The following is a 12,394-nucleotide window of genomic DNA, read 5'->3' on the forward strand; positions in this document are numbered from 1 at the left end:
TTCTGATGTCCTAATAGTCTAAAATTCCAGAAGGGTCTTGTGACAATAAAGAGGTAAAAACCATCATCTAAATGAAGTTGGAAATGGTTTCAGAATATTATTCAGGCATGTCTTGGAAGAAACTTTTAACATATGCCCCAAGTGCTGATCTGTGACATAAAAAGCTCCTCTACCCATTACCTACACACTTCTTCTCTCTGCAGGAAAGTAATATTAATTAAGGTAATGTCTGTATTATTCGGAGAGTCCCACCCCTCTTGAATGTAGATATGGACCCGACTACCTGCAAATGTGACCATACAGACACTATCACCAAATATCACTAGTATTTCTGCTCTACCACGATAAACAAACCACTAGTGCATAATTTGAGATGGTGGTTGGAGGTGGGGTCCATCAACACTACTTGTTAGGGACCAACAATTATTTTAAGCATCAACCCACAACAAGTGAGATAAAAACACAAAAGGGGTAAAGAAAGAGGAATAGAAAGCTGGGAAAACAGTGGCAAAGAAAGCAAAGTTGAGAAAGTACATGAAACAGTGGGATAAATGGCTAGGCTGTATTTGATGGTTGATGAAAGAGGCATATGTGGTGTAGGAAATTGGGTTATTGATTGACTGGAGTGTGAGCCCTGGTCAAGCAATAACCACAATCCTTGTCAGGGTCAGGCACAAGCAAACCCCAAATTAGCCTGTGATCAACCTCTGGATGCTTGGTATAAAGCAGTCAGGCTAAACTTAGGAGAAAAACTTAAATATTTGTGCAAACTTAAATCAGTAGTAGGATATCTCAAAGGTCCAGACAGGGACAAAGTCACAAGTTCAAGCTGACCGAGATGGAGTGGGAACCGGCTTCAGGGATCCAGTTAAGCCTGCTGAAAAGAGTACCTTAAATTCTGGTTTGCTGGGCATTTTGTGGATCTGCGTCAAAGTTGCTTAACTCATCAAAAGTCATTCATCTGTCCTGAGATGCGATAAGGCTGTGGTGTGAGGACCTCTTACATCATAGTTGAAGATCCTGTTGACGAGGGCTTGCGAAATCTAGACCAGCATCATGCATTCGTCTCACAGTCAGGGCGATGCATCAGTTCGGAAGAGCTGTGAGGCTGCAATGTAAAGTCCAGTGTTGCTGTTGAGGCTACCATCAACGAGGGATGCAAGGTCCTGAGCAGAGGATGCCTCGTGCAGCAGGGGCAATGCACTGGTTCCGAAGAGCTTTGATGCAATGCAGATGTATGGGATGAGCTAAATCCATACAGCAACAATGCAGCAGTTAGCAGATGAGATGTGTTTGTTCCGCTTGATACGCAGAGGCTTGCAGAGCACCTTAAGCCCACTTCCAAGAGTCCAGGACCGGGGTGGCACCACTTGGCAGGGTAAAATCACAGATGGCAAAATCCAGGTGCAGATTCAAGGTTGTTGGAAGGCTGTTTAGTACCGGAGTGAACAGATCTGGGTGATGTCATGTTTATGGTTGCCTAGTTATAATTGGAATTCTCCCTACGTGGATTCTGACTAAGGGCAGTTGAAGGAGAGCACTGGTGTTGTGGATGCTGCTCCGTGCTGGAGATAGAATGAAAATAAACGACTTCTTTAACCTACGAAGACGCATCTTTTCATAGTGACGAGTTCCTGCACAGGGGGCAGGTACTAACATCTCCACCCCTGGAATATTCAGGAGTGATTTCAAGCTCAAGACAACGAGGACATTCGTTGCGTGAGTACCGGTGTAGAAGAAATTTATTTTCCTACTTTCTGAACCTATGAGACCCTTTCACTGGGATTATCAAGCTTTTGTCTCTACATTGAATTTATTTAAAAAAAGATAAGAAAATCCTTCATATTTGCACTGGTGCTGTTGTGTAACCTAGCAACAAGCTTAAGCCTTAAGCCCTAGGTACTTTGTGTAATGCATGCGCTGACTTCCATGTGCTGTACCAGTGTCTTGCATGTTTGATCTAGTGCTGCGCTTACAATATAGCCGCTTCACACGCCTTTGTGCTGTTATCGCGTCTACTACAGTTTTCCTGTGTCCATGGCTGGTCATTACGTACACAGAAGTTCTTTTGTTTTACGCGCAAAATAAGATCACGTACGTTCTTAATAATTACCGTACGCTGGGATCTGTCTACCACGATGTACAATCTTCATAATTACCGCGTATGTGTCTTTCGGGCATAAACTTGGAGAGAGTAAAGCGATATCAGACTCTGCATATTTCCTGGATTTAGGAATAAAAACAAGGTTTACCTTATTTTTGTCTCAGCGATTCTAACCTCATTTTCATTGTAACAAAGGAAGGAATCCACTAGTCGACCATGACCTGCTCTTCACTGGTAGAAAGGAAGAAAGAACCACTCGTTAATTCTACAATCTTCCTAAAAACTGAAAGAGGACTACGACATTGGGATCAAGAAGCATTATAATGGAAAAGAAACTACAACTTTAACCTGAATATTGGCTTCAAGTTGTTTATTTTAGTTTCTTATTTTAACTTCTTATATTAAATTTTTATTTTAGATTTTTATTTTAGATTATATTGCAGGTACCATGTCTGATCAAACAATGTCTTCTCACCTTCCATTTCGTACATTGTTTTCCTGTCTATGGATGCATTGAGACTGTATCATGGGTTTATGACTATCTGAAAAAACTCCTATTTGATTTGGCTTTTGAATTTCCATCAGTAGCGACTGCTACCGGGCTGGGGTGATGGCGAATGGAAAAAAAACAAAAAAGGACTTATGTGGTAACGGCCGACTGCCACCTTTCCTTCGCCCTCTTCCATCTTACTTCTTCCTGTCTCCAGTCCCGGCGGGCATCAGGAAGAACCCGGGCACAGGCTCCTATTGAGCCAATCACAACGCTGCAATACAGCGTTGTGATTTGTCTGAGTGCAATGATTCAGCGCTCAGACTGGGACAGGAAGCCTGCGCATGTTCCTAATCAGGCTGTGTAATGCAGCCTGGTGGGTGACATGCTAGGTGCACCTGACTGTTTGTCCGGACTAAGAGGGCCGGTCAAACAGTCATACACACTTAGGGAGTGAAAACAACTCCTCCCCTGCTCTGGCCAGCCCCGCCCAGCCACTGACTGCATTAAGAAAATATAAAATGATAATAACAATATGTTATTTTCATTTTATTTTTCCTTTTGAGCAGTCGGGCAATGCTCCTCCGCCTTACCGGAGGACCTGCCACTGATTTCCATTCATGATACTAATCGTCATTTAGAGTATAACTTTTTTGAGTATCCTCTCAGAGGGTAATTTTATGTTGTGGATATCTCGCATCCCTTATAGCACAGTATTTCTTCACGGTATCACCTTCCAATTCTCTAAAGTAGTGTGCATAATTTTTTGATTCTATCATACTCATAGGTCACCCTTTGTGTGATAATTGGACAGGTTTACAGTTTTTACTAGAAATTTGAATGCTGCATATTCATTGATTCGATCAGGTATGCACTTAAGATTCCCATCAACTAACTAGGACCCCCTTATCATACCTTTGATATTGTAATGTTAATTTCCACTTTCTAATTGGTTTTGTGTTCTAGTTTCAACAACATGGATTTTGAAGCAATTTATTGAGCCCAAGACTTTAGAAAAGTGAGTTCCGCAAGAATTCTCAGTAACCAATATTTATTATGCCTTATTCCTACTAGAGGAACATGGATTTCTAACATTTTAGAAGTAATTGTATTATGAGTTGATTGACTAAATGTTTACTTAATGAGGCAAATCCATATGACCTCCTGACATAGGATATGTCAAGTGTAAATACAATAATCGATTTTGGAGACAATAGTAACAACTTTTGGATCTTGGCGCACTTTTCTTTCTGCCCCTCTCTGTATGTAAACTTGGAAAGGTTCTCCCTTTTTTCTTCGTCTTTACTTCACTACACATTTAGAAAACTGGCATTTTGATCATCAATTCTCCTGCAGCCTCTTTCTGTTTTCAAAGTTAGGTTTCAGATGACAGATCTTCCTTTGTGTGCTGTGGTTTATATGGATGCACTATCTGGAGTACCCACTTAGATTTCAAAGCCTTATTTGCACATTAGCGACCTTGTTTCTCCCAAGTGCGCACTTGTTTTTTTAGACTTTGAGATACATTGAAAGTATGGGATTGTTAAATCAACAGCTTAAACATTGTTCTTTAGATGAGTCTCTACTTGGACAACTTTGCCAAATTTGTTTGCTTTATAAAGTGAAAGATAATGGCATGATTTATGAAGCAAACATAAAGAGATGATGGACGGAGCCCTGAAACTTTTTAGACACTCACCCCCAGTCACAGATCTGGGTTGAATCCATCATCGCTCTTTAGCTCACTTCACCATCCCAGTTCAGACCCAGCCATATGCAAATCAGTCTTGACCTTGTGCCTCATGGGACCAGTCAAGCCCGAATTGCCAAACCAGGTCCGCCTGGAACATAAACAAGCATCCTAGGACCGGTTTCAGGCTAACACCCCTCATTAGCCAGGCTACTTTGAATCCAGTGGTAAATTGACATATAAATGATGAATTATCTAGTTCCTCTCCATTTCATGAATCAATGGATAGTTAGTTCAAATAGCATCATTATCTAATTTAATCAGGAAATTAAATGGGATTATACCCATATATGTTTTATGCTACAACTATGTTGTTATTTGCTTGGAAAGAGATGCCAGATGAAATTATTTACAAGGTGTAAAATTTTCCCCCAACCTAAGCATGGACATATGCCGTAAAGACATGTCAGCAGAAATGATTTACATGGTAGAATATTATGCGTTGAATCTACGCATGGACAAGTAATAAATAAATAATTGGAAATCTGAATATGCATAGAAAAGTACCTTATACTGAAATGCATGAGAGACTGTTCAATTATAAACTAAAGTTATAAAAAAAATCTTAATATACCTATGATTTACCTTGGTACTTTTCTAGAAATAAACTCTAACTATACTATTGGTGCCTCAAGTTTTAGATGTATACTATCTTTCAAGTCCCAGTCAGATAGGTAGATAATATCTGGTGCACTAGGCACTGGACACGCTTGGCTCCCAGTTAACCACTATTTAATTTATTGAGTATAAAAGTAATTACAATGTTGATCCCTGAGCTTTACACCCTATTTCAACTCTTGCGGGATGTATTCCTGCCAAAAGTTTTTAATCATTTATTTAGACATTTATATCAAGCAACCTTGGCTTTCTACTGCAAATTCACACTGCCATGCATTCATTAGCATATTTTCCTGAATGAGTACCTTATTTGAGTATAAGCTGGGTATGAGTTTAGAAGATTAATTTAAATGTAGGGTTTACATCACTGTTTCACAATATTTGAATTGCAGTTGTTTTAGTCTTTAGGATATGGCAATTACCATTATGGTTGGATGGAGAATTGCAGGCCAAGTTTGTAAATTGGTTAAATCTGTTATGTAGAGCTGGATTTGGGCCACTTGTTACTCATTGCTTTGTAGGAAGATTATATTAAATTGGCTGCATCCTGAAGGCCAGAGAAAGGGTGCTCTGGACCATTATACCCTTTACTGAATATTTCATAAAAACAGGTTTTATTGGTGGACCTAACATGTCGTGTATTGGAGCAGCATTCCACCCCGTTCCGGATGCACAGCTTTAATTTTATTTGCATTCCACAAATGCCAATAAACACGTCCTTTTTTCTCCAAGTTCTTTTATTTTATCATTGTAATCAAAAGTTAATCATTTCTTCATGCTTTTTGCGCATTTCACAAGAGAGGTGCTTACGTCTTCACCGAATTCTAAAAGATGCAGCAATGCTCATCCAAACCTTATCCTGCACCCCGAAGGTGTATGTAAATTTTATCCACAAACATAAATCTTGTTTACCCAATGCATTTCGAGTCTTCTGTCTGGCCCTTCAGCAGGGGTTTGTTTATCTAAAATGCAAAACACATTATTAAGACTATGCTTAACCCAATCCCACTCAATGTTGAATGCACATAACTGCCCTCTGCCCTCCCCCAAATCAACGTTCTCCCGCTAAGGAACATAGCTTAGTGCTACACCTTTAAATAGATACCTCTACTTTCAAAACTACCTTTCTCCCCTCGTACCCCTCATCAAGTGCAGCCTCTGTAACCATTACGTAACCCCCACCTCAATGAAATGTAACTCCTCTCCCACAGTCCCTCTAGTCAAGTGCCACCTCTATGTTTACTACACAACCCCACCATACAAACATCCATTTGATTTCACTGGTGAAAACTTCCCGAGTGCTTATTTGTTATCCATACCTTTCAAAATGTCAGCGCGGTCATCCTTTCAATTCCTCTATCACCAAACCGAGATAAACCTAATGTTTTAGCTCTCTGGAACAGCTTCTTATACCATTATACCACTGCTTGTCTCCACCCCTCTATTGCACCTATTACCAATCGGACACTCTCTCATACGTCACCCTACTTCACTTTCTCCCTCCCAACACAACATCTGCCTACAAAACCCACAATGCACTCAGCGTAAAAACCCGTCTCTTCAATATGAGACTCAAGTTACCCTTCTGACAGCTACACTGCTAACTTTACCCACATCTTCTAACTAGATACCCATCTATAATGCCCCGCCTACCCTCAGATGTCAAATCTAACGTTGATTATTTGATATACACATCCCACGATGTTCCGAACATTTGTTCCAAACTATTATACAACACTGAACTTTACATATTCAGATTGTGTTACTTTAAAACATTTAAACATTAGTCATCCTTCATGTGTTACGCACAAGATCCAAATCTTATGAAAAATGCTGTTAAAGAATGTTTATACAATTGTCTTTATTGTGACGTTTTTGAGTTTATCAAATTTTGAAGATGCTCCAATGGGTGCCACTTGTCTGACGGGCCGAAAGTATTCGCTCATAGCACTGTAAAAACGACAAAGTGCACACCAATTTTGAAAATCTGTCTTTTTTTGTTGTTCCTCGATGTTCACTTCTCTCGTGTGCTACCCGGAAAGCGTGGACAGCCCAAATCCACGCTAGTAACAACCTAACATGCCCCCATGATTAATAATTTTTAGCTTTGCCTGGACAGCACTTGTGCTATGCTTGTGAAATCTTTTGTATTGAATATACCTTTAAAGGGGGCTCTTATAAGTTCCATTAGCCAAATTACTGTGTTCATTCGCTTTTGTGTGAAATGTTTGTTTTTTAACTTCCCCTAACTGCACGCATTTACGATACTTCCATTAAATCTGTTCACACTGTTCAAGCCCCATTCACTGTCAAGATAGGATCTCTTCCCTTGGAAAAGGTAGAGAACTTCTAACAGTATTTTGGAATGCTTGTTTTGTATTACTTAGTTGTATAAAGCAGATTCTTTAGCCTTAGAACATTTTTGTCATTTCCTATTAAAACCTCTGTACCTTTCTTTGTATTTTGTAGGCATTATTCGATTCATTTTTTCAACTTAATCTATTTAGTCATTATGATCAAATTCTAAATGTTGTAATAAACTTTGTGCATTAAAAATAAAGTTAATATACAAGAGCTATGCTATATTTAATCACTAAACAGGCACTACAAGGGCAGTTACCTTGCAGACAACAGGGTCATGATTTGAATGCTGCTGCAGGTGCAGTAGCACCGTGACCAAAAATTATCAGAACTCCTCTAAACACATACTATTGATATATTTGACTACTACATAATCAGTCACCATTGCAGTTACCTTGCAGTTAAAAGCAACTTGGTTGGAATGGTGCAGCATGTGCACTGGCACCATGGACAAAAGCTCTACGGACCCCACTAAACCCAGATTATTGCTAAACAGGCAGACACACGTGCAGTTACCTTGAAGACAACAGGGTCATGATTTCAATGGTGCTGCAGGTGCAGTGACACCAGGACCAAAAGCTCTGGGCACCCCACTAAACAACTGACATTGCTATATTTTACTACTAAACAGGCAGTCACAAGTGCAGAGACCTTGCAGACAACAGGCTCATGATTTGAATGGTGCAGCCGGTGCAATGGGGTACCGAGGAAAAAAGTTGTCATAACTTCACTAAACACCAAATATTGCTATGTTATACTACTAAACAGGCAATCACAAGTGCAGTTATCTACCGAGCGCTAAGGTCATGATTTTAAAAGTGCAACAGGTGTTGCTTCATTGAGACCAAAAGCTCCAGGCACCCCACTAAACACTAATTATTGCTATATTTTACAACTAAACAGGCAGTCACAAATGCAGTTATCTTTCGGGCGCTAGTGTCATGATTTTATTGGTGCCTGCAGGTGCAGTGGCACTTGGCCAAAAAGTTGTCAGAACTCCTTGAAACACCTAATATTGCTGTATTTTATTACTAAACAGGCAGTCACAAATGCTTTTATCTTGCAGGCAACAGGGTGACTATTTGAATGGTGCAGCAGGTGCAGTGGCACAGGGTCCAACAATTGTTAGAACTCCTCTAAACACTTATTATTGTGATAATTTACAACTAAACAGGCAGTCATAAGTGCAGTTATCTACCAAGCACGAAGGTCATGATTTCAATAAAGCAGTAGGTGCAGTGGCACCAGGACCAAAAGCTCTAGCCATCCCATTAAACATCTAATATTGCTATATTTTACTACTAAACAGGCAACCACAAGTGCAGTTACCTTGCAGACAACAGTGTCATGATTTGAATGGTGCAGCAAGTGCAGTAGCATTGGGCCCAAAATTTGTCAGAACTCCTCTAAACACATACTATTGCTATTTTTTACTACTAAACATGCAGTCACAAATGCAGTTATCTTGCAGGCACTAGAGTCATGATTTGAATGGTGCAGTAGGTGTAGTGGCACCGGGCCCAACGGATGTAAGAACTACTCTAAACACATAATATGGCTATTACATCAATTCATTCTATTATTTCCCTCTTTCATTACATTATTACAAATTTCTGCTATTATTCACTCGCACTATTACACTAGTAACAGCACAATATGTTGCTGTTTTGTACATAAACAAGTCATAACACTTTAACAGACTTTTAGTAGCTTATATTGTACAACTACTCAGCAAGCTACAACTTACAACAAAACAGCCTATTATTGATCACATAGGTTAAACTTAAAGCATTTACCATTGCTTGTTTATCCTGGCTGATCATGACCTAGATAAAAAGACAGTTTTTTCAAGAACAGTTTTCTACAGCAATATGATAGAATAATTGATTGAATAAATCTTTATTCGATTATTCCCTATAATCATAAATGAAAGAAAAGTAAAAACTCAAGATCACAATACATAAATATATATAATAAAAAGTCAACATGATAATATAGTAGTATTTTTAAATATTAAAAAGCACTACAAAATCCTGCACTCATGTGGGTCACAGATGTGCAATACAGTATAAAGGATTACTAATCTTACTCCAATTTAAAGCACCTTTCAGGAAAGTGGAGACATCCAGGATTATGCATGATCAGATTAAATATAAAGGGGCAGGGCGAAACTGTTGAAATCTCCTCGTTTTTAAAATGGGAATTAAGCACTTGCGTAAAATAAACTCACAAAATTTACAAAACAACACCAAATGCTCCTAAGTCTGAAGTGAGCAACAATCACCAGGGCAAACCTCAACCATTTTTGGGTCAAACTGGTCAGGCAGAAAACAGATATGTGGGTGGATAGACCCTAACTGCAATTTAGTCAATTTCAATTTCAATTACAATTTCAAAAGTCTTTATTTCGATTAAGAAAAAATCATAAAAGACACAAACAATAAAATATCAATGGGTAAGGAGTCCCATTTCGAGGCATACAAAGAGTTGATACAGTTCCAATTAATGTAAAACATACTAGGATTTTGAGGCAAGACAATTATCCTTAACACAGATTAAAAAAATAAATTAATTCTATTCAATGAAATACATCTTAAAACCACTAAAAAGAGTGCAAATAGACTGTATATACAGTGGGAATCTAGAATAATCAACTTGGGCATGTTTTCATCATACGTAATTTCCATGCCCAATGTAAAAACTTTGCAACAGCAATAACCACCAGCTGATTAGTATCACTTCTGAGGATCCTTAGCATCTCACATCCTGTTTGAAGATTAAGCTGAACACAAATGGGTTTCAGCCAGGTCCTTCTAGGAACTTTATATTCCGGACAAATAAACAAAATATGCCCAATGTTCTCATTTAAGGAGGGACAGAAAGGACAGGTGGGAGCAAATCCTTTTTGCCAACTAGAGACGAAGGAATTAGTTGGTAAGGACCCCACCCTTAATTGATGGTATCACTTTCTTGCCTCCGGAGCAGTGATATAGTCCCAATAACCCTCATAGGCCGGTAGATGTTTAAGTTCCAAAAAGTCTGCAGACAAAGAGGGACCAATAGTAGAAACAAATCTCTTCAATATGACCAGTCTCCAATAAAGATCTTTTAAGATTTTTCTAGGTGGAAAGATACTGCCAGTAGGGTCTTCCCACAAACTTGCCAGACCCATGGCTGAATAGATAGATTTGACCTCCCGGAACCAATGGATTTGGTGTGCTCTATCAGCGTTTATAACATCAAGAAAGACCCCGGCATACTGAGAGAGTTCAGGAGTTACCCACAATCTCCTCCAGTATGCCACCGGTCTGTAGTGGGCCTTATCCTCCAAACGCTGGGAGCCCAGGTCATAGAAGAGGGGAATCAACGGGGTTGATACCGATAAGCCTGTAATCCCGCGAAAAAACTTGTTTTGGGCCCTTGTAAGATGTGCAATGTTGCTGAAACCCCACAGTTCAGCCCCATACAATATAGCTGAGGCTATTTTTGCTTCGTATATTTTCAAAACAGGCAGAATGGGTCTGGTATGGGAGAGGAATACTTCTTTAGTTAAGGCGCATGTTAATTAGGCATGCTTAGTTTCCAGATGGCCAAGATGCGGTTTCCATTCTAACTTAGAGGCGAGGGTAATTCCCAAGTATGAAAACACCCGAGTTTGATCAAGTCTGACCCCGCTCATTTCCATGTTCCCTCTAACCTGTCTTGACCTATGTAGGACCATAAACTTTGTTTTACTAACATTCACTACAAGTCCATGATCCTTACAAAAGACCTCAAACACATGTATGGCCTTTTGTAGGCCCTGCTGCGTTTTAGAGATCAGGAGAGTATCGTCAGCAAACCTCAACATCAGCTTACCATGCAGCTTAGGAGCGTCTGTTGGAAAGTTCGTGTAGTAGCTGATCACCCTGTTGATGTATAATGAAAAAAGTGTCGGGGCCAGAACGCACCCTTGGCGGACACCCCTCCCAATTGGAAATTTATCAGTCACATTACCTTGCTGATTCCATCTAATTTGAGCAAAGTTGTCCTCATAAAGCTTTTTAAGGAAGGACAAAATATTTGCTGGCGTGCCCTGTTCTTTAAAAGCCGACCACATTTTATCTTGCGGCACCAAATCGAACGCCGACTTAAGGTGGACGAAAGCTGCGAATAGCATTCCACCCCCAAGGACAACCACCCGCCAGTAAATTAAAACAAATCTAAAAACTTGATCTATAGTGCTTGTATGACTAGGGAATCCAGCCTGGAGAGGAGAGAGGACTTCTTCCTCCTCAATCCAGCCTAGGATTCTTTGTAGGAAATGCCTTGCGATCACCTTCTGGATACAGTCTATCAGACTAATAGGCCTGTAGTTACCCGGATCCGAGTGCTCCCCCTTTTTAAAGATCGGTATGATCTCAGCACCCTTCCAGGTAGTTGGTATTTGCGAGCCATTGGCGATACCATTAGCTAACTCTTTGATATATGGTACCCAAAGCTCTTTATCGTGCATAAAGAGATCAGCAGGAATAGAGTCTAATCCCGGTGCTCTGCCCTTGGGGATGGAATTCAATACCTTTCTCACATCTATTTCTCCGAAGTGTAAAGGGACTGAACCCAAGTTGGGAATCACTAATTTAGTCATTAGTGATCTTCCCCACAGATGGGTATCAGCAAGAAGTAAAGATTCAGGGTCTGTTACAGTTTGCAGGGACAGAAGCTATCTAAAGGTCACCCTCATGAGCACCTCTGAATCTCTAACTTCCTTTAGATGCTGTGAAAACCAATCCTAGACTACAGTCTATCCCCCTTGCTAAGGAGATACAGCTTATTAAACTGGCTGGGGCAACCCAAGGTCCGAGAAACAGACTCACCATTACTCAGCATGGTATTCTGAGACCATACTCACCCAACTCAGTCCTCAATCACATCCCTTTTAAATCCTGTGTTTTCCCCAGACCACATTGAGATCCGCAGTAGCATGGGAGTCAGCATCACAGAATCCTTCATGTAGTCAAGGCCCAAACCCTCATGCGCAAATAAAGACAAGTTATTAGGAGCCAGGCCAAACAACTGCCCATAGAAGCGA

The sequence above is a fragment of the Lissotriton helveticus genome, chromosome 5_1, assembly GCF_964261635.1.
Source record: "Lissotriton helveticus chromosome 5_1, aLisHel1.1, whole genome shotgun sequence".
NCBI lineage: Eukaryota > Metazoa > Chordata > Amphibia > Caudata > Salamandridae > Lissotriton > Lissotriton helveticus.